This window comes from Pteropus medius, unplaced genomic scaffold (assembly GCF_902729225.1).
Source record: "Pteropus medius unplaced genomic scaffold, Ma_sr-lr_union100, whole genome shotgun sequence".
NCBI lineage: Eukaryota > Metazoa > Chordata > Mammalia > Chiroptera > Pteropodidae > Pteropus > Pteropus medius.
In genome coordinates, this window is record NW_024351073.1 from 11,845,949 (window position 1) to 11,870,866 (window position 24,918).

Genomic DNA, 24,918 nt, shown 5'->3' on the forward strand with positions numbered 1-24,918 from the left:
CATAAATGTCTCAAAACAATGTTTCTGCTGCTTCATAGAAAGGAATGGCCACAGGACAATAATTTACAAGCTTACTTTGCAGAAAACAATGGTGACTCAAGACCATCTCTGACATGTGACCCTTCGATAACATTTTAGAGTCTACTTTTGAGACTTTATCAAGAGACCGAAGACCACAGGAATTTATCTTAACTTCCCCTCACACCCCCTTCTCCAGATTAAAAACCCTTAACTTAGTCCAGTGAATAAGATGGATCTGAGGCATTGCTAAGTCTCCCATCTTCTCCGTTGGCAACTTCTTGATCAATAAACCTTTCTTTACTCCGAATGCTGACGTTTCAAGATTTGGCCTTTTGAGGCATTGGACACATAAACCAGAGTTTGATAACACAAATACCTTAATATATTAGGTTGGCATATGAATTAATTTATCCTCCCAGGGAGTGTTCTTAATATTATTAGTGTGTTGTTACAGACATTAGGCTATATTCGGAAGATTTACAAAAGTTTTTAAATGTATTTGTGTATTATTTTTCTTTTATCTTAATTTTTCCTTCTTCCTGATATTTTTCCTCTAGATATTCTCTTATGATGTTTTCTAGAAGTAAATTCTGTTTATCCTACTCTGTTGCTATTTAAATCTTGAAACATAATATAATTTAGAGTCTTAAGATAGAAACAGAATGTACACTCAAATGGAAAAATACATAACAGACCATGTGTCAAGGGATAATAAAAATAAACCGGGGATAATGAAGCACCTTGGGGTTAACAACAGCAAGGAGAAGTTCCACCTCGAGGTCTGAAGAGTTAGATGTGGCAGTGCTATTGGAACTATTAACAACTATAGCTGTGGAAAAGGACCAATGGAAATGATTTGTGGACTTTGAAAGAGGAACCCTCACAACCTAAAGACCCATAGAGAGAAATCTTCAGAAATAATTATCTCAATTTCTGTTCTGTCATCCTCTGATCTCCAGCTGATGACTCCTCAGTGGCTGAAACAAAACAGTCCAAGAGAACTAGTGGATGCTTATCACAAGTTTCCTGGAGAGCCGAGCATGTGAAATGTGAGTAAAATCAGAGCATTAAAATGAGAATATCTAATACAATATTTTAGGGTACAGATTATAGATTAATACTTATTTTCACTTAACATTTTAATGACATTATTTTCTTGTTTCGGTCATCCATCTTTGCTGCAATTTTAATTCTTATTCCTTTTGCCTAATCTCTCTTCACTCTAGATACTTTTAATATTTGTTTTTCGTCTTTGATGATTTATAATTTTACTGGGTGTGTCCAAGCTTGGGTTCTACTTTATTAATCTTATTTTAAATATAGTATGAAACCCAAACATTATCTTTTTAAATATTATCCTGTCTCCTTCCTTCTACTCTTCACATGTGAGATGCTGATTTTATCCATTAAATATTCTCATTTTGTCCTTCATATGTTTTATTATCTCTTCATGTTTTGTATCTCTATGCCTTTTGACAATTCTCTTTGGACACATTTTTATTTGTTTTGCTCTTTCTTGTTTTAGTTCATTTTAATATGCTGTTTAACTGACAGTATATTGACTCATACTTTATTTATAGAAAATTCAATTTAAGATGATATCATTTAATGCCTGATCATTTTTTGTAGGAAGACTTTTTATTGCTTGTTTTATTTTTTCAAAATTTTTACATATATCTTCTATAGTCTATATATCTTAATTCTAACATGCTCACACTTTGATGTTTTACATATATTATTTCTCTCTCTCGCTGAATTTCACTTATAGTGGATTGCTTTCTGTAATGCCAGGTGATCTTTGCAAATCCACATTTTGATTTAAATATTTATAAGTGCTATAACTCTATGCTGGAAAACATTTCTTCATAAGAGTCTTTTGCCTTTGGATATAGTTAGTGTGACACTAGCCAGAGGACACTCTCCCTACCCTTCAATATTTCATCTCAGAACAGAGGTCTCTGCTTTTTTCCCCAACTCATTGTTGACCAAAAGTTCAGTTTTCCAATTGCAGGGTCAAATAGGCATCCACTCTCTCAGCAGAGCTTATTGACATATAGACCACTGTTTTAGCTTCAATTTAAATTAATTTTAGGATAGAAAGGTAGATTTTGAAGCCATTTTTTTTAAACCTTGTTTTATAACAGTTTTGTAAACCTATTAATCTCAAGCACAGTGTCCTTCCAAGGGTCTAGTTTTTCTGGCTCAGAGCATATATGTACTTATTCACAGATGTAGTACTCCTAAACTAACTTTAGTATTGTAGCATAAGGCAAACGAAACCATTTTCTACAGTCAATTTTGATGTTTTTCTTAAATTTATACTTCAGTTAGTAGTTCTTGAGACTGTGACCTCTGTAGCTTCCTTTGTATCCTACTCTCTATAGCTCTATTTCCACTTAATGATTAAATACTGAAATTTTTCAAGGTTTGTTCTTAAGAAAACATCTCTTATTTTTTACTTTTTACTATTTTCTAATTTACTATTTTCTATTCTATTCATGTTCAAAGATAATTAACATCATAAACAAATAAACAAAAACGAAGGTAATTTTCATTACCTTCTTTCCTCCCTTCATCTTTCCTTCCTTCCTTCCCTCCTTCTTTCCTTTCTTCCCACCTGGCCTACCTCCTTCCTCCATAAGCATTTTTAGATCAATTGATGCATTAGATACTGTTAGAAAACAAAATTCAACTGAGTAAATTTGAAGATCTAATTGGCTTTATTAAGCACATTAGGTTATTATATGTAGCAACTAGAAAGCCATTCATAGGGATTATACAAAATGGAAAATATTTATAGGAAGAAGGGTAGGACAAGGCAGTCATTAACAAAACAAACAAGCAAGCAGGAAAACAAACAAACAAAAGAAAGGATTCTTCTTGGACCCAGATATCTTTTCTTTGGGGGAAGACAATGAGAAAAGTTTTTATCATGCAGATTGCCTCTTCTTTCTGTAGGAGATTGGGAGGGTCCCTGTGACTGATTACTTCACCGGTGCTTGGCCGGAAAATTCAATACTGGTGGAGTAAGATTATGTTTTTGCAAGAGGTTGAAACTGCAATTTTATCATGTATTAAATCTAGGTTTGGTATAATGAGCTTTTAGCATGACTGACACCATTTAGAGCCTGTGGGTTTTTTTTGTTTTTTTTTAACAGTTCAGTTTTATACACTTGGGTTTTATTGGACCACGTTGACTTGTTTCTTTTATCATGGAGTTTAAACTCAAGATATGGAAAGTCTATTTCTCTTTCACTCTTGAAGGATAATTTTGCTAGATAGTGAATTCCAGGTTGTTTTTAGTTTTTTTCTTTCATCATTTCAACTATTTTACTATACTCTTATTTTGTTTGCATGGTATCTGTTAAGAAGCCCTCTGTAATCTTTATCCTTGATTCTCTATAGGTTATAACCTCCACCTACAAATCTCACATTCTATATTTCTGTCAGTATTTGAATTGATTGATTGATGCTGTTGTAGCCGCCAGCCCCGAATAGACACACAGACCACTGGAAAACAGTGAGTTATAGGAGACACACTCTTTATTCAGCCAGCTGGGTCTGCCAGGGGTACACAGACCCCAAATTAAGCAGCCCCGAAATGTAGAGGTACAGGGTTTTTAAGCCCTAAACCCCATTCCTCATTCTATCTGAACACAAAAGTCTATTTTTCTTCTATTTACTGTCAACCCATAGGTCGGTTGTGCAAGCGGGGGTACAGAAGCAGAAAGCTTATTGTTAGAATGTTATGTTCTCATGGGTGATAACCTATGTTCCCATGGGCGATAGCCAAGCAGTAATTTTCCAGCCAGCACATTCCCCACTGGCCTTAGCAAAAATCAAATCCTTGATTCTTCATGCGGAATTTGCTCATAGCCACTTAAGTATTTTGTAATATTGAAAGTTTAATAGAATTAATTCTCTTCCTTATATATGCAAACAAGAAATTAAAGAAACATAGGCCAAAAGTTAACAAGAGAAGGAGGATGATTAAAGGTCCAGCTACAGCAGATAGGAGGGGTTTTAGCCATGGCGACCAATTGAACATCCTATGAAACCAGTTATTTGATTCTAATCTCTCTTTTTCCCTGGCATCTAAATTTCTCTGTACTAGTAGTAAACTTTCTCTAATTATTCCAGTTATTGGCATAGAAGCAACAGGTTTCACCTAGAGCCATGCATAATCTCTCTGGTTCTAAGAATAATAAATCTAAACCTCTTCTATTTTGGAGGACTACTCCTGCTAGTGAATCTACTTGCAGTTCTAGCCTGCTGAGTTCAGTTAAGTTTAGGGGAGTTCCTACCCTGACATAGTAAGGGGGTTTTGAGTTTAAGCACAACCAGCAATCTTGTTCTATGTCTGGGATGGTCTTATTTAAGACCTTGTGTATTGCCGTTAGCAAAGTTATTAATGCTCCTTCTGGTTTTGGTTGCAGCTGGTCAAATGCCTGAGCTAAAGAGGAAAAAAGGAAGAAACAGAGGGTTAGACTTATGTATGCCTGAGTCTTAGTCTTAAGGGCCCGTCTTCCTGAGCTGTCCACTCTCATGCTGCCTTCATGTGGGAGTGATGAATCCATGATGGGGTGCCGTCTACTTTAACTGCAGTGGGTGTCGTCAGGTAGACAGTGAAGGGTCCTTTCCATTTGGGTTCTAGTCCCTTGGAAGTGAACTTCCGGATCCACGCAGAGTCCCCAGGCTGAAACTAATGGGGAAGTCCGTCCCCTGGGGTTGAGTGGCAGCACAAACCCGGGACTAAATCTCCTTCTGTACACTTTGAAGGACCTGTAAAGACTTAAGTAAGACAACGTTACGTAGTTCTGCCTTTTTCTCATCTTCTATTCTAGGTACTAAAGGTGGGGGTTTTCCAAAGAAAATTTCAAATGGGGTGAATCCATTAATATACAGAGTTTCTTTCCTGGTGGGGAAGGCCTCTACCTATCCTGAAAAGGTGTCTATAAAAACAAGTAAATATTTGTAGCCCCTCACACCAGATTCGAATTGGGGGAATTCGAATCTGGTCGGGGTTACCTCAGTGAAATCGACTTCCCAGTGGTTCCCCGGATAGGTTCCTCTTTCTCTATGCCTAGATTCTTCTATCTTCCCCTTCTTTGCATTAACTTGGGCACAAGCTAGGCATCATGAGGCAATCTCCTCTGAGGTTCTTCTCCCTTCTAACAAGTGAAAGTAGGGGTCTAAAGCTTGGAGCATCTTAGTTCACCCTGGGTGTGTGGTCTGGTGTAGTTGGTGGAGGAGAGTCCTTCCAAGGGCCATGAGAGCTCGATTTTTCCATCTGAGGTTGTCCACCACCCCTGTTGGTTCCTAGTGGCTCCCTTGTCTTGAAAATATATGTTCTCTTCAGCCGTATAGGTCAGAGACGGAGGCAGTCAGTAGATGTGGTGGGGGCCCCATTGTCCTTGTGGCCGCTGTTCTTGTTTCTGCATTGGCTCGTTGGTTTCCCTCAGCCTTACGACTATTCCCTTTTTTATTCCTTTTACAAAGAACAATAGCAAGAGCCTTAGGCATCTATATGGCTTCAAGTAAGACTAAGATCTCTCCTTGTTCTTGATGTCTTTCCCAGCTGAAGTCAGAAGCCCTCTTTCCTTGTAGATGGCTCCATGTACATGTGCAGTGGCAAAGGCATATCAGTTGTAAGTGTATATTGTGACTGCCTTATCCTTTCCCCATCTTAGTGCCTCTGAGAGGGCGATGAGTTCTGCCTTTCGAGCAGAAGTCCTATGAGGAAGAGCTTGTGACCAGATGGTGCCAGTTAGAGTTATGACCACTGCCCCAGCATACCTCCTTCCTTCCTGCATGAAGCTACTCCCGTCCGTGAACAGAACTTCATCGGCTTCAGGCAGAGGGGAGTCTTTGAGGTCTGGCCACGAGGAACACACAGCATCAGTGAACTCTGTGCAGTCATGAATGGGGGTCTTGGGGTCTGGGTCTGGCAACAGATTGGCTGAGTTGATGAAGTAGCTTTGGATTTTAGCCATATGTTTGGGGTCATCTGGTGCCTCCCTGTTGTTGAACACCTTCTGGGCTATTTCAACAAGTTGGGACAGGTTCATTCCTGCAAAACCTTCTAATTTTTGTAATTTATACCAGATATCAAGGGCTGCCTGAGTAGCAAAGGCTATATTAATTGCCTGCTGGTTCTCAGAAGCCTCAGGATCAACAAAGGTGTATATCCGGTATGGCTTGTTCAACCCTTAGAAAGGTTAGTTGGCTGACAAGCAGCCATCTTAATTCCCCGAATTAGAATCTGGTGGTACCAATCTAATGCCGTTCTCCTTGCCTGAGAATCGTGTCCCCAGTCTGGGCGGGTGGAGGGAAATTCCTCCTCAATCTGTTCCCTGCTTCCCCAACTCTCCTCCCTCCCACAGCTGTCTTTTGTGTTTCAGTCCGAATGCATCCGCGTTCTTCCTTGGCGAAGGGGGTAATTAAAAGCTGTTGGCAATCATCCCAGGTGGGGCAGTGAGTCTGAAAGACACTTTCTAAGAGTCCTATTAATGCCTGGGGTTTCTCAGAGAAAGGCAGATTCTGTGCCTTCCAGTTGTACAGGTCACTAGTTGAGAAAGGCACGTAAACCATAAAGGGTCTGTCTGTGTGATGCCCCTGGGGTGGTGCTTCTCGCAAGGGGCGGATGGCCGGGGTGGTGGTATCGGCTGGTACCACACCTGGAGCGGGAGCAGGAGGCCCATAGGGGTTACCTGCCCGCATCCGAGGAAGTGCGGCGGTGCTATTTGGCCTGTGCTGTCCTGGATTATAGGGTAATCCTGAGGGACTGGGCTGTTTTGGAGATTCGGTTGCCATATGTTTCAGGATGCCCACAAATAAGACTTGCGCCCCTAGAGAAAGGGCACACCGGCGGAGCCAAAGAGGGGGTATCTGAACAAAGTTTAACCATTGATCAATGTAGGGAAACTGATCGGGATGTCCAGGGTCTCCTGTGACAATCTTCCAAACATTCCTCACTAAATTCCTGTCAAAGGAACCTTCCCGAGGCCAATTTACACCAAAAGATGGCCACTCAACTTCACACAATGTCCTTAATCTGCCTGGAGAAAACTTTATGCCATAGTCAGCTCCCTCTACAAACCCTTCTTTAAAATGTCGCAGGAAACACCCCAAGGGTGTCTTTTGTGAATTCGGGCTTCCCCTCATCGCTTGCACAGAAAACACAAAACAGACACTCAGACAAGATCAATTACTGGAGTGTAGGTGGACTCAGAGAAGTCCGCCACCCACAACCTAGACAAGAACAAAGGCAATAGACAGAACCTGAAAACAGGGCACAGGAGGCGGTGTCCCGTGGCCTGGCCACGATCCGGGAGATATGACTGCGTCCAGTCTCTCCATGCACCCCTGGTGACCGGTCAACAGAAACAGAAACAGAAAGGTACCTTTTATCCAGATGTTGAGGCCTCGGAGATTCCTGTCGGGACCAGGAACAAAGAGTGTGTCCTAAAGGTTGCGTCCTTGACGATTGCATTGACCCCGTCACGGCATTCAAGGGCCCTGGAACGTCTCAGGTTGGCCACCCCTTTGAATCCGCAACAGGGACTGCAACCACTTCGGAGGCTGGTCCGGTCTTAGATCCCAGTGCCACTCCCTGAGATCTTGCTGGGGCCACCAAATGTTGTAGCTGCCAGCCCCCGATAGACACATGGACTACTAGAAAACAGTGAGTTATAGAAAACACACTCTTTATTCAGCCAGCTGGGTCTGCCAGAGGTACGCAGACCCCAAATTAAGCAGCCCCGAAATGTAGAGGTACAGGGTTTTTAGCCCTAAACCCCATTCCTCATTCTGTCTGTACACAAAGGTCTATTTTTCTCCTATTCACTACCTGTCAACTCACAGGTCAGGTGTGCAAGCGGGGGTACAGAAGCAGAAAGCTTATTATTAGAATGTTATGTTCTCATGGGTGATAACCTATGTTCCCATGGGCGATAGCCAAGCAGTAATTTTCCAGCCAACACAATGCTACTCTACAGTTTTGAGAGGCTTGGGTATTTGACCCTATTTACTCTTATGCGTTATTATTAGCTGTTGAATTTTCACCCTAAATTCATGAATAAAACAGTTTAAACCTTTGAGATTTCTTAAACCTTTAACAAATGCAGTCAGCAAATTCAGTTTTATTATGTACATGTTAATCAAATGTTTTTTATTGTATCTATATTTGTAATGAAGATCTGCTAAAACAACTTTTGGCAAAAAAACTATTTGGAGGCATCTAACACATTTACAAATATAAAAAACAGATTTGACATCTTGTCAGTTGCATTGTTTTTTAAGTGTGTATATTCAATTTACTTGCAGATTTACATATGTTAGACTTGAGAACACAGTGAATATATAGGTTAATGGAGCAGTCATTATGTGATTAACTATAGCTCTTTTAGTTTAAATTCTTTTGATTGAAAAGATAACTATTGCAGAGCAACAGGATGCCTAACTAATAAATTTTTAAAAATTTGCAGTATATATATACAGGAAGTGATTATATAAGTATAATTAGAGATTTAAATACGTATCTTTAAAAGAAACTTAAACACCAGATACCTTGGCATACAAATTAAGTAATTTATTTTAACACCAGATACATTGGCCTAAAAATTAATTTATTTTAATGTCCAACACTCATGACATTCACCAAAATATTTATAAATATTCTTTCAAGTAATTATTTGCTCTTTGTATATATTGTATCATAAACCTCTGTGTCTACATGATAAATTGAGTATACCCACTATGTGTTTCAGTATTTATCCTTAAATTTACAAAATAATTAAATTGAAATTTTCAAGATCAATTCTGTATATTTCTAATTTTGTTCCAACCCTACAGAAATTGTGAGAGACAATATTTAGACAAGCAACTAAGCCTAATTTCGGGAACTTTTATAACTTAAATAAGTTAACACTATTTATTTATTATACAATTAAATATTTTCAAAAGTAAAAATTTCCATAATATTTGAACTCCTACCAATAAAGTAGTAGAACAAATAGTTTTAAAAATGATTCAACTGATAAGATTTGTATTTTGCCTAAAGAAACATCTGTGAGTTTATTCACTTATCTAGTTATATTTAATTAACAAAGTATAATAGCAACCATAACACTGAGTTATAAGTGGAGATTAAAACTAAATTAAAAAAACAAAAGCAAATCCTATCCTCTAGCTGCTCACTGATCAATTAGGCATAGGTAGACATTTATATAAAGAGGGTAATGTACCATCATTGGTGCCTTGAGAAAAATACATATAAAGTATCAGAAATGTAGATTGTCTCAGTGGTTACTTTTCCTTGAAGTTTTACTACCTGTTTATTTTTTACCACATAAGCTCCCGAATCTCATTCCTGATGAGCCGAGTCAATTAATTTTATTCTCCAATGCCCAAGAGAAGTGACACCCCTGCCATGACTGCTAAGACTGCCTTATGAGTAACCTGTCGGATGAAAACGTAAAAGCTTAGACAACACCAAAAATAGCCTCTTCCTTTGAAATAGAAATATTTGCCTGTAAGAATAACCTCAAAATATAGGTTTTACTGCAAAAAGCTAATTGAATTCATTATAACTCCTCTGCAATCACGCATTTTATATCCTGATTGTAGCTTATCCGATACAAAAAATTAATTCTTATATACAATTTTAGGAGCGTATGATGTTTCCAAATTTAAAAAAAAAAAAAACCTTTACATTTAATTTAACTTTACATTAAATATACTGAACTTTTTGTTACAGTTTATCTCTACATCTTATTCTGTTTAGACTATCTAAGTAGTGAATTAAAATTTGCAAGAAATCTGTAAGTTCAAGATGATGCACTTATAGTAATTTGAACTAATATTCAAATATGGATACTGCATATTTTAAATTTTATAAATAAAAATCAGACATATTGCTTAATTTTGTGTTTCTAAATCAGCTTCAATACATAGCCATAAACAAACTAAATTTAATATATTAAATATGTATCAAATGGAAAACTAGGTATATTTATTTTCATTTTTGCCTACGTATTGCCATTTAATAATATATTTAGAAAAATTATTATCATACTATCTATCTGGGTTTAAATATGTACTCCTAGCCTCAAATTTTAAATTTAACTTCAGAAGTATTTTACATTTAAAAACCACAATAATAAACACTAAAAAAGTAATATTTTAGATAATAAATTATAAATTGCCCTAGGGGTCATTGCAATCTTTTTTCTAAATTTAATTTATTAATTGTTTAATAATTTGTTCTAAAAATTAATAAGAAACAAACTGTTCTAATTAAACAATTGTAATTGGTATGATTTGACTCAGTTAATTTCAAATTACACGAAACCTTTCCTGCAACAAATTTTTAGTATACAATAAAAACTGTCTTGTAAAAAATTCTTTTTTCCATTAAGGGCACTTGTCCAAGGAATATTAAAACTGACTATTGTTTCATCACAACTGGTCTTAACCAGATGGAACTGAAAAGAAACCACAAACTCTGACTCACCCTGTGATGCCAGGCCTTTCCTAGAACTAATTTAACTCACTTTCTTGACCAATGGACAAATGAGATTTTGTTTCTATAAATTGTCTACAATTTTTGTAGACAATTTATTGAACAATTTATAGAACTTTTTTGTCTTTTCTTGAATAAATATCTAGGAATACTTGCTGGGTCACAAGGTATGTGTATGTTTACCTTATAAGAAAGTGCCAATTTATTTTCCACAGTGCCTATAGTATTTTACATTCCCAGGAATACTTTGTGACAAATGTTTTGCCAACATTTGATATTGTCAATCTTGTTTTCATTGTAACTGTTCTACTGAATGTGTAGTGGTATCTTATTGTTTCAAAATGCATTTTATTAATGACTAATGATATTGAGTATAGTTTTCCATTACTACTGCTTTTCTATTTTTTTGTGTGTATTATTTGTTGCAATATCTTATCCTCTTTTATTTAGTTTTGTTGTCCTCTTACTATTGCAAGTGTTCTTTATATATTTTTGAGAAAAGTTTCTGTAAAATATACGTATTGTAATTATTTTCTCCTAGTACATAGTTGCCTTTCATTTTATCAATAGTGGGTTTTAAAGAAGGGGGTGTCTTATTAAATACATTAAAGTCGATTAAACATTTTTAAAATGGTTTGCCTAAGAATTCTCTCAAGTATACTTTGGCTATTCCAAGGTGTTTAAGATTTTCTCTCATGTTTTCTTTATGAAATATTATAGTTTTGGCATTTACATTTAGATTATGGTCTGTCCTAGCATCTGATGCCAAACTTCAAATCCACAGATAAGGCAGTCATAAAGGAAAGATTGATACAAAGTTCTGAAGAGCAAGAAAAGCTGGAATCCATGAGCACGAGCTGAAGTTCATGATATTGACTAAAATTCACATCAGCTCTTACTGACTCTGACCTATGTAGCATGCACATCCTGCAGAATCCAGAGCACTTCATTTGGATATAAACACACATATCTGGCCCAAGATTTGCAGAAATTGAAGGAGAATCCCAGAAAGAGTGGATAGTTGCAGGCCTGGCAATTGCTTCACGTCAATGATGTGAGCTAGCAGATAAATGACAATGTGTGCTTGTGCTACGAAAATCATTGCTGTTCCACTTCTATGCTCCAGATCTCATAATTTTTTTTTTTTTAATGATAGCCCACTCTAATCAGAAACATGGACGATAATTCTAGGAAACTTAGTGCAGCCTAGGAAGCCAACATATACACTCTATGTCTGCCCCTTGCCACCTTGAAACTGACATATGCATGTCCTAAAACTATACTTAATATCCAAATAAAGACCATGACAATGTCATGCTTTCACTTAACATGATTGACATACAAATTATATATACATTATCCTTTTTTCCCAAAAGATGATTCCTTTTAGTGTTTGGGAGATTTTCTTTGTTACAAGCTGATTAATTTTGATTTCCAATAACATAAATGTTATGATACAAAATTAACTATTAAACACATTATAATATTTGTAGATAATGAAGAGGGGAAGAAAATACATTCAAATCAAATTAAGGAAGAAGTACTTATAAGTGTTATAGTCCTAGGTTCTGGAACTGGTTACATAGTTTAGATTTATAACATTTAGAAACAACAATAATAGCCACACTATTCATTTCATAATCCTTATATACCTTGCAAGAGCTTCATTTGGTTGTGATTCACTGTCTGGTACAACTACTGAAACATTCATTACTAAAAGCTCTGGGTCATTATAATTAGTCCTGTCTCGGTTTTGGGGTTGTCAAACTTTTCATTGACTTCAATCTCAGGCTATGAGAGTACTAAGAGGTGTTCTAAGGGATGTCCTCAAAATTAAGAGACTGACTCTATTTTTGATGTTTCACCATTAATAGCTTTTAGATCCCTGCATGATCCACATCTGAGCAATGAAGGAAAGAAGCCCTACACATGTCCTTTGCTTTTGCAAACTGTGGGAATTTCAGCTTTTTGCAGTCTCCTCGTTGTTTGTAGGACTCACCTATGCTGGATGTCCTTTGTTATTTTGAGACCTTCATGTCCTGGGAGACTCCAGTTTGTTGTGAGTATTAAATATACTTTATTCACATTCAAGGGTGAGTGGGTCATGTCATCTCTCTTGACATCAAAATAAATCCCTAGAAGGGAGACCATGTTTGTCTGTGGGTACGTAAATGTAACAGTCCTTCTTCTCATGCATGTTGTGGAGTAGCAACCCAATTTCCCTTGATACTCAGGATCAAGAATCAGAATAATCTCTTTTTATCCATCTATTCAATAACATGAAGAACCCAACATATCCAGGCACAGTCTTAATTTGTAGTTTATTGGTATCATTATTGGTATCATTATTGTGTCTGCAGGTAGAAGCATTCTTCCCTTTGGAACTAAGACCTCTAGACCCGCAGAGTCTAAAGTTATAGAGACAAGAAGCAAATACTTTGCTACTGTATCTTTAGTGTATGAGAGAAACAAGCAGTTTCTATTCCCAGAGCCATAATTTCAAGCTTTAAGAAAAATAACACTGTGCATTGGATGTTAATTTAGAGCATATATAGCACTTGGCAGACCCAGTCCAGCAAGGTTTCACCACCTGGCTGGTACTGTAACTAGATCTTCAAAAGACTATTCCACCATTCCATTAAGTTAACTGCTTCAAATTGATGAGATGCAGGACAATCTCTGTGATTTCCAAGAGTATGGGCCCATTGCCACATTCCATTTGCTGTCGAATGAGTTCTCTTATTGGAAGTGTTGGTGTACGTAATTCTATGAGAGCAAATCAGGTATCTGTAGTGTGTGAGGCTGAAAAGAACAAAGTATCTATTTCAGTGAGAAAAAAATGTTCTCCATCCACAATATTGGGGAGTTTAACATAATTAATCTGCCTTCAGGAACCTGATCTATCTCCCTGGGAAAGAGTGTCATATTCAGGTCTAAGATTTGGTCTCTGCTGATGCAGATTAGATACTCAGCAGTGCCTATGACCAGATCAACAACATTTATTTACCATTACTTTATTTTTGATATTGCTCTACTTTTCTTAATTTAGGATCTATTTATTAATTCATTTATGATATTTTGCTACTAGTTGCGTCTATTTCCCAGTTTGTTAAACAATGATGTTAGATTCTCATTTCTTATTTTTATTTTTATAATTTCTGGAGAAGAGAACATTTTGCTCTTTAAAATTTTAAATCAAAAGTTTATCTAGAAGTTACCTTTAAAACTGAAAAATACCCTAGAATAAGGAGTTCAGATGATGTTTGTTTGATCCATTCATTAAAATAGTCAACTCATTGATTGAATGGTTGGCAAATGCTAATGACCATTGCTTGATTGCATTAATGTTCTTTAAGGGTTGTAAAATATTACCTTTCTAATTAATTTCCCTGAGTTTGTTATTCATAATTCTTCTTTTACGTAAAAGCAACTACCCTTCTTCAAATTTTTTGTTACCCTTAGATACAGTCAATAGAAGAAAGACATGACATAAACTTCTTTCTCTTCATTTATGTTTATTCATTTGCAGAAAATAGTCTCCTAGTATGCTTCAAATATTTTTCATATTATTATGAGGTTATAAATTCTTTATTTTGAAGTTTTCAACTCATTGCAATCAATTGTTTATTGTTATTATTATTACTATTATGCTAATACGTACCTTTTAAATTTGTGGGGATCTTCTTCCAAAACCAAAATTAATGAGAATAGGATTCTTTAAAAAAAAAAATTATTTTTGTTATCATATCAAGAAAATAAACCTACGATCATAAAGGGTCAGTATGATATAATTTTTTTCTAAAATTATTTTTTAAACTGTGTTTTTGATAATTTATCCAGTACAGATAAAAAGATATTTTAGACAAATTTACTGATTTCAATGTTTAGTAATTTGATATAGACTGATAATGTTTTCTCTAGAAATTTAAATGATTATGATATATTCAAATTTCTAATCATATGTCAAATGTGCTAAGTTTCAATAAATTCTATCATCTCTAAGAGCTTGAACATTCAATATTTTCTCTAGTGATCCAAAAGTGGGGCAACTTTTCCCTCGTTTAGGTACCTGGTCAAGAAGTTATTTTTGATGAGCAACAAACAAAATATGGAAAAGAAAAATGCTATGATTATAGTCTAAGTCTTCATAGAGATTGCACATATTTTAATATTTCACACTTTTTTTCACCTACATAGACCAAGGATTTCTTACAGGCTACTCAATATAGCATTAGAGGTAAATATTTGTAAGTAAATAATTCAGTACACTTCAGAGTCAGGCAAAATATTTAAATATATAATTACTTATTGGCAATCATAATAATCCTAGTATTTATGTATCTTTGTCAGTGTGCATGGAATGTATTTTACTAATGTAGCTCACCTGCATAAGCAATTTTAGAACAGCTTCTTCAGAGAAAAAAATCTTAGGAGAAAATCTTCCAGTTTTGAGAAAACAGTATTTGTCCTTCTTAGGTATCTTTATCCTAATGTCTCTCACATACAAGTCACTATAAACAAGTTTCTTTACTGCAGCTTGTAAAAATTTGATGATTTGTTCTTTTTAAAAACAGGTAGTTTATGCCCTCAGGTGGGTCACCAATTAAGTGCTTGACCTTAGAAAAAGAAAGAAAATATTCAGAAATGTCTTTCCAATTTTTACACATTAAATTTTAGAGAGTACCCAGAGAAAGTATTCTTGAGTCATATAAAGTTGACCCAGCTCCACAGCTGCTATTTATTAAAGTTATGATCTTGGTCAAATTACAGGACTGAATCATCTTTCTCATCTTAAGATAAAAATAAAATAGGACCTCATTCAATTCTTACTGTGATAATCAAATGTAGTTTTTTTGCATGTGTGCATACACATACATGTATGTATGTATTATCTAGCATCATCTCTGGTACATATGTTATTAATAAACATTATAATAATTGATAATATGATTATTATCATCACTGCTAGTAATAATAGACTGTCATTAGCCTGGACTTATCTTCAAGGATAATGTGTTAAAAAACAACAAAAGTGTAGATCCCATTAATTTAAAATCTCTTTTATCAAGTACTTTATTTCAGTCCCTAGTATTTTTTTTTCTGATTACAAGTCACTTCTCATTAGAAAGGTTAGAGTTTTAAGAGGTAGCTTAATTCTCTCAGAGCATAAAGATAACACTTCTGCACTTATACAGTTATTTTTAATGATGTCCCCTACTTCCAATTTCCATCAATGATTTTTACTTGATTTATCTGCCAAGGATTATAGTTTGCTTCATGTTTATGTTCAATTTTATTTAATTTTGTTTCTTTTTGTTTTCATAAGACATTGTTTCAGATATGTGATTGGGGCAAACCACTATAGATTTCCATTGGAGAAAAAAATGAAATGTTACTAATAAGTTAAAATAACCAACCAGGGACTACTAATATTGTTGATACATTATTAGAATGTATGTCTCAGAAGATGGTTTTTGTTTAAATTTAGGGTCAATTTGTAACCGAATTCTAATATGGATTAAAAACCCCACATTAAAAAAAAATACACAACTGAAATATTTTAAAGTAACTTGTAAATCTATTTACATATTTTCAAGAAGATTTCGTATACTGGAAGGATATGAGTGATATTACATTTCTTTCATTAAATATTAGTATTGTTGAAATCCAATAGTAAAATCTTTAACAGAGCCAAATAAGTTATGATTACAAAAGAGTGTACACTGCTTAGAGACCTCTAAAGTATTCAAATATAATGAAGAAACTTGATGATGATGGAGAAATTCACTTATTTTTTAATTTACTCCACTAGTCACTCTAATCATTTACATGCATTTATTTAAAATATAATGAAAATAATTTATAACACCAAATCCAGTGGCAATGTGATTTCACTCTATATCAAGCAGTCTGTCATAATAAATTTGCTATTCTCTTCCTAAATGAAGTAGTATTTTAAATCGTTCCTGATTAGGTATCATAACTATTATTTTTAGTTATTAACCTACTAATATATGCAGAGATCAAAGGTTTATTAACTACATCATAATGGGTGTTTAATAAATTTTGAAAGATAGTTTATTGTGATTATATAAAATTGGACCACCCATTTTGTGGCAATTGTTGAAAAAGTAATTTAGTCACATTTAAAGCTATAACACTAAAAAAAAAAAAAATAGAAAATGAATATAGACAGAAACAAGAATTATAAAAACTGAGTCCTGGGGTACTCCAAAATCAAGAAGTTGGGAAAATGGAGAGAATCTAACAAAGGAATTTGAGAAAGTGCACTCAGAAAAGTGTTAAGAGAACCAAAAGAGGGTGTTATTTCGGCATCTGAGAAAAATAAATGTCATAAGGAAAATGTAGGTGATTCTATAAAATTTAGATAGGTCAATGGAGGTGAATATTGAGCGTTGACAATTATATTTGGGAAGCTGAAGTCATCGGTCACTTTTCTAATAAAAGTATCAGTTTCACGTTGCAGTTAACTGCTGATTGCAGTGTTCAATGGAGAAAGGCCAAGTAAGTACATTGAGTAAAGATATCTCTCTTGTAACATTTTTGTTTTACAGGGAAGCAGAAGAAGATGGTGGTAGCTAGCCAGAATAGTGAGTGCGTAGGTATGTGTGACGATACCTTATATTGGCTCACTGGTGAGCTGCCAACACTTACAGAGGAAGTTATAAAATAATAAGAAGCAACAAAAGCAGAAAACAATGAAAACTTGCCCTGAGTGTTTATTAGAATTGATTTATTGATATCCTGGGAGAGAGACGAGATTACTGGCAAGAAGACATTAAGAACAGGGGCTTCTGGAACTTCTCTGATTCACTATATTATAGAACGATTCTTTTGGAGTAAAGTAAGTGAATTTGCTACTTTAATTTTGTAATCAGGCAATCTAAGAGTTACTTGCTTCCATTCCTTACTTCAAATGCCCAATTTGTCAAATTCCAGACAAGATGTGGTGTTTCCAGATTAATTGTGGATTATCGATGAATAAATGAGATTATAACAATGTATTGTTTGTTTTGTTTCTGTAATGGACAATTTTCTAAAACAACATTTATTTGGTTTCTTGGTCATTGATCTGACTGAGCAGATATTTCTCTATCTCATTTTGGTGTGATTTTTATCATGTGTCAAAAGAGAGTTGACTCTCTTTTTTTGGAACAGGCTTAATGTTTTTACAAAAAGGGAAATCAGGTAAAATTTGGCATACCGAAACAGAGAGACTAGTAACAAACCTTTTCTAGTGTCCCTTTAGTCTCTATTGTATGCTTGAAACCTATATAATTTTATTAACCAATGTCATCTGAATAAATATAATTTTTAAAAAAATGCACAGATTTAAAAAAATAAATAAAATAATATTAACTTATAATAATCTAAAACTAATCATACCATCATTTGTTTCTATGGTCTGCCAATTAATTTTAAGATGTTTTTCATTCCTTCCCTTCCTTCCTTCCTTCCTTCCTTCCTTCCCCTTCCTTCTTTCCTTCCTTCCTTCCTTCCTTCCTTCCTTCCTTCCTTCCTTCCTTCCTTTCTCCCTTTTTCTTCTCTTTCCTTTCTTTTTTCTTAAATTTCTCTCTCCTTTCCTCCCTCTTGTCATTTCTACCTCTCTTTTATTCCTTTATCACAGCAGTTGTGGGGAAAGTAGGGAATAGGCAAAATCATTCTTCCTTACACTAGTTTCCTTCAGAAAAATTGGAAGAATTTTTCAAAGAGGGAGATATATTGAACTCTGATTTTATATCCTTTCTGGAAATGGTAATGATTAACAATGCTAATATGAATTATAAATTTTCTCGCCTTATTAAACACTGAGAGGAAGATTTTTACTTTGCTCTGAAAATGATAAAAAGTAAAAAGCATATCTGTTTTGGACAAAGAGAACTATATTATAAGGATCTCCTAAGAACTACATGCGCCTCTGTCCTTTCCTTGCTCCCATATACGTCTGTTTCTCCCTGGTGTGGTCAGTCTCTCAGTTCTAAGCTGCAGAACGAGTAGTGACAGTTTATCAATCCTGTCTCTTTGTAGACAAAGAAAGCCTTGACATACGGCCAATATTCAGAGAGCTCTCTGGCCTGAAATCTAGATCATTCAAGTATTTCCCGGAATGGATTTAATGTATCATAAAGGTCTTGCCCAGAGCCAAAAGCTAGATGACAATCCTGTGGGTAGCTTTTTAATTGATGATTCAACTTTCTTCCTTGTGAGAAAAGATGATTCTGAGGTAAGAAGAAAGAACACAGAACATGAACCATAGACGGGGTTAAAGAGAAAGTGATTTCTATCAGAATGTTAAAAATCAGGCGCATCCGCCGCAGCCAGTGAGATAAGGAACGATGAACTTTTCTATCATTTGAACACACACTGGTTTTCTCCAAATGACACAAGAAGAGGTAGGAAACGTGGAGAGCGCCTGCGCCTTCCCTTTTATCTTTTTATACATTAGGCATATGAATTTTTCTTACATTTACTTTCTTTTTAAAGTTCTCAGTGGTGCGAACCCTCTGAGCCCACCCGTTGACAAGATCATAGAAGAAAAGAGGAGTCATGGATGAAAAAGGAGAGATTGTGAACCTGTCTCCAAAACAATGTATTTTGTTTATATTTAAACTTGATTAAGTAATTTTCAAGCCCCAACCATTATCCAAACTCTTTATATTTTTAACCCATTGAATATTCATAACAAATTTAGGAGGAAGGCCATTTTTAAAGTTCTGAGCTGGGTAAACTGAACATTTTTTGTAGGGTTACATAGCTAGGCAGTCGCCTTACTAGGATTGCGTTCTAGCTGGGACTGGACTTCCAGTGTACTGAATAGCTATATTCTATGTCTGCAGGATCAATCAATATTTATAAAGTAAATTCATATCTTAATTACACACATCCCAGTTTTCGTTTTTATTTCGCCAATATCTTGGTCCTTAGAAAGGTTTCCAGTTTTTCTCACACCTCTCTGAAGAGTTACATATATCAAAAGTTGCATTAAGATGTCTGCAAAATGCCACCTCCAACCATCATTGTATAACATGCTTCAAAAGCACTTCAGTGACCTACAATTCATCATTAAGTAAGTTTTCCTAACAATTTCCCCAAAATTTACAACACACATGTTAGATGGATTAACATTTGTGTGGTTCTCTAAACCATTTGGTTGATTATTTTTGGACAAGGTTCATCTTCAGAAGTGACATAATTGTGTGCACTCACTTTATTCACATCACTAATTAAGATCTCACCTCAAGGGTGGAGAATAAAGCTTGCTGAGATTTATATTCTCTTCCATTAAAATAAGGTGGTTGAACTACAGAACTTTAAAATTACTTTTAGTTCAAATCATACATATTTTATATTATTTAGAACTGCTTCAGAGATATAAAAATAATCACTACCATTTCCTATAAGGCTTTAGGAAAAACAAAACAAGCAGGCAGGCAAAATATCCTGTATTTTTTGTATTAGTTGGATTAGTATACAGGCTATATTTGGTGAAAGCAAACTTATAGCAGAGAGGCTGTGTGCATGATGTTGTCTGTTGTTGCATTTTTCAGTACTTTTAAAAATACTAAATTTCCTTATGAGGAGAGATTTGATCACATAATAAATTTAAAAGAACAAATAAAAACTATTGAAAAAGTTATCTATAACATTTGAATATTGTGATTGGGGAAAATTTACTTTATCTGTATCAATATATCTATAAATGAAGTCAATCTGGTATAAGTCTAAGTTATGTTTTGAGTGTAGATACATAAATGTCTGTTACACTATTTTCTATATTTATTTGTATGTTTGAAATAACTTACACATAAAAATAAACTTAAAACTTTGAAAAAGTGGACTATGAAAATACAAATAAGGGCAGAATTTCATTTTAAGACTAACTCTGTAAAGAGCTGCAAATATTCTAAAATATTTTTAGGAATTAGAAAAAAAGAGCAGTATAGTCATATATTTTTAAAACAAATGGTCAAAAAATAAATATGGGTGATCCATATCCTAAATCACCAGAATATGGCTAAATATAATACAAAGAAACAAATATACTCAGAAACAAAGGTGTTCAATCCAAGTTAAATTACACAATATAAAAATAAATAGGACATAACAAAAATACAAGAAAAATATGCACACAGACACATACTTTCCAGGAAGAAAATCAGAAGGTTAAAAGAGGCTATAACCAGAAAACTGTAGGGTAACAGAGTTATTGAGTAGGTACATATATCTTCTTCTATGTTGACCACATACATTTAAATTTCTAAATAGATCTTTTCCTGTAATTCATTCAGAAATACATTCTTTGCTGTTTTTACCTCCCATAGATACTATTTTATACTGAAAGTGGTCCTTAGGAGACCATGAATAATTGAAAAGGAGAGATAAGGCATACAATAAAAAAGAAAAGCGGGCCAGTGTTCAGAAATATTTTTTTTACAATGCTGAATAAGAAACACTTGAATGCACTTGTGATGTTCCATTTGTGTTAATATCTTAGAGCAAGAGTTTTCCATTTTTTTATAGCCTTGAAACCATCTCTTCAAACAAAGTCTGACCCAGAAGCATAAACAAATAAAAAATATAAAAGCAGTACAATACTTGCCCATAGAGATTTTGTGGGACAGTAGTATAGGAGGCCCTGCCCATTTATAGACAGACAGACAGACAGACAGACAGACAGACACACACACACACACACACACACACACACACACACACACACAACATGGATAATAACAAGAGGCCTAATTTATCTTTGCCATATAGAATATAGTTGTATCCCAGTAAAAATAGGAAAAATATAGGAAGTAAAAATTTTATAGACAGAAAGTAGATGTTAAGTCCTGCTTTACATTCAGGAAATTGACTCGTGTTAAAAATATCAGAATACCTGAGAAGAAACGTTAATATATGATTCTCTATTCCTCCCAAATTTCACCTTTTTAAAAACAAAATAAAATACTGTGTAATGCCTAGTCATAAATATATGAAGTAGAGCATTAAATCATACCTTTTTGCCAGAACAAGTTCATAAAGTTTACAAATAAAATTTAAGGAAAAAAATCTAATTTGATCTCCTATATAAAATAGTTGTTCTCTTATAACTTTGTGAGTACAGATTCAGTTCTTAAATTCCAAGAGTAAAATTTTGTATGTGTGTGACTTGTCTTAAGATTGTATCAGGTGCCTACAAAGATATATATTGATGTATCATTTCTGTGTAAACTATCCAGCGTAAAAACTACCCAATTATTCAATAAAGAGTTGTATCATAAAATAGTTATGTAGGGATTGAATCAATTAATTAACATAACCACTTCTAGCAACATTTCTATGTTGATGACAATTTTGAGAACAATATCTTTTTGTTTGTTTAAAAATTTGTGAGTATTTGGTAATGTCAAAAAGCACAGACACAATAAAAGAAAGCGTATTTTGCACAAGGGAAAAATTGACAGGATTAAGAACTTTTTTCAAATAATTTCCTTTCTGCAAGTACTTTTAACCAATGGAAACAATATAATCGTGATCAAAAGAAAAATTTTTATATGTTCTAACATTCAAAAGTGATATATAAATATCTACAAGTACTTTTAATTTATAAATTCTAGAAAAAGCATAGCATCTGCAAATCATTTCAACAAAGACCTTCTCAAAGAGCACAAAGAAACCCAGAAGCACTGACTATTTACCTAAATTACTGTCATCAGGAGCACCAGCTGCAACTATATTCCTTAGATTTTCGCTCTAGGCAACCTAAATCTTAGAACTACTTTCGGGAAAGAGATCTAGGAAAATGAAATGAGATAACTAATTGCTGCTTTAAGCTTATTGTGGCTCAGGAAAAAGAAAAATAACAAAACCATTTCGTAAGAGGGTATGTTCTACTAAAAGCTGGTATTACCTAAGTTTTAAAAGGATCATATCCTAAATCTTCTATGTTGCTTTCTTGTTTTATTTAATAATGTTGCTTGCTTATGTCATTATGGTTCCCTGCGGTCATTGAGACCTAGCATCTCCCTCAATCTCCAGCCACTGCAGGATCCTTCTCCGGCTTCAGACTCTACAAACTTTGCTCTGCATTAAAGTTACCTGAAGAACTTGTCAAAGGTCCAGACTGCCAAGGCCCAGTCCTAACAGTCTGATTCAGCAGCTCTGGAGGAAAAACCAGGGAAGCAATTTTTAAAATAACAACTACAAAACAAACAAACAAACAAACAAAACCCAGCCAAACAAAAACACTCCTAACAGTTTTGATAAAGATATTCCTCTGACCAGTCTTTAAAGTTTCTGTTCTGGTTTTCCCAGGCACATGTTTTACCTTTTATAAAAAAAATATAGTGAAACTTTTTTAGAAAATCAAGAGTAGCAGAAAGAATCACTATAATACTTTAGCTCTTTTTTCTTTTTCTGCTAGATTTTCTGGTGGGTGCCTCTAACAACAAAACGATATGTCTATGTTGATTTTTCTTTTCATTTGTTTTTAAACATCATTGATGTAAATTATCCTACGTAGCCCACTCAAACCATGCAAACTTCTTCACTCTTAATAGACCATATCGTTAATTCTTTATTAAAATACTTAGTTAAAATTTGGCCTGTGATAAAACCATTGATGCATTTTAGATCTCCTTTATCTAGTCTTTTGATGTCAATTTGCTACTAAAGGGATTGAAAAAGCTATATTTAAGTTTCCATTATTTGTTTTGCTCTTGAAGCCATGACTTTCTGAACAGAGGCAGAAAGTGACAGTCTTGGTAAATGCATATGGTGGACCCTCCTGTCTCCTCCTCATGATACTATAAGCAGTGATAAGATTGCATGCATATTCTACTACTAAACTTCAGATGAAGTGCAATAGGTCCAATGTACTATAAGTTTTGCGTATGCCATTTATCTATGCTAACTGGCTAAAGCTTTTGTGCCTGCACTGTACGTAATTAATATGTCACAAAAGTTACTATAAAACTGTTCACTATTTGGAAGAATAAATTCACATTCCATTAAATAAGGATCATCACCACTTTAATGGTCTGCGTGTTGCATTTTAATAGCCATATAAGTAACCAGAAAATTAAATAGATCTTTTATCTAATATGTATTTTCACATTTGAGTCTGCTCCTGGCAGAGGATAACTGGATAGCTGCAACTGATCAGGTTCCATTAACGTGAGATTGCTTGTGAAGTAGTACATTTTCTAATATTTTGTGTGGAAATGTTATGCAAATTATTTGTAAATGTGAAATCCTCAAGAGCAAAGCTACATTAACTGTTCTTATTGCAAAGGTATGCTGAATAATTTACAACCCATCAATGGCCAAAGTGGAAATAAATTGTTTCTCTGCAGTTCTGAAATGCAGTAGAAATGTAAACAGCACCATCTTCTGGATTATATGAACTCTCATAATTGGTTTGTAAGATGCTATATACGTGTTCTCTTAAATAGATATCTAACAGGTATTGAGCAGTACATGCGTATGCTGTATATTTTGAAGTTTTTCATGTTAATTTTAAACATGACAATTAGATATTGCATGGTTAAAATACAAGCATTATTGTAGAAATTAATTTGAATATTAAATTATAATTCAAGTATACAATACAGAAAAGAACATATTTATGATGTGATTAACTTCATCCTTTCATAGCCATCGGCAGCTTATGAAGTATCTGATACAGAAAAAAAAATTCATAACTTGAACATTTCCTTGGAAAAGTAAAACGGAAAATAGACACAACATCAATATGTACAGTCAATACTCATTACAAAATGCAATCTTCAATAAATGTTTACCCCAAACTCCAATAGCTAGAAGAAAGTTATATTACCATTTCCTTATCTCACAGATAATTAACAGGAAGAAAGTATTCAAAGATATTGTGTGCCTTGTAATATCATTATGCTTTCAACTGAAATATAATTCCAGTGATTTAATTTTACAGTTGCCAATACTGGGAGTCAATTTATGATACCCTTGTTTCTTAGTTCAGAAAAAATGTAAAAAAAGCTAGGAAAACTAAGAGGGAAAGCAAAGATATAAAGATTGGTAACCCCAAGAATATAATTATTAAAATTTTTATTTTTATTTACTCTGTCATTTAACCAAAAAATACTCTGACTTTTTTTTGGTCCTAACTTTTCTTCAATTCATTAACCATCTCTTGTCATTATTTTATTTCTTCCTCAGGCTAGACATTAGAATCTTGTTCTTTTAGCACTGCCTCCTTAATTCTCTCAATGTTATGTCTGTCCTTGAAATTTATCTTCATTAAAAAAGTAAACATTAGCTCAACCCAACCCTCCAACTTCTTTTCAGCCTTGAATGGGCTGAAACTCATAGAAACAGAGAGTATA

The 24,918-nt window shown here is 34.3% G+C and overlaps 1 long non-coding RNA gene across 1 annotated transcript; it reads left to right on the plus strand.

Annotated features, from left to right (window-relative positions):
* The first annotated feature begins 236 nt into the window (after nt 1-236).
* LOC120586238 (uncharacterized) lies at nt 237-17,564 on the plus strand. Its single transcript, XR_005648648.1, has 4 exons — nt 237-410; nt 981-1,070; nt 12,418-12,602; nt 17,119-17,564. It is a non-coding gene; the product is annotated as an uncharacterized LOC120586238 (long non-coding RNA).
* Nucleotides 17,565-24,918: the final 7,354 nt, after the last annotated feature.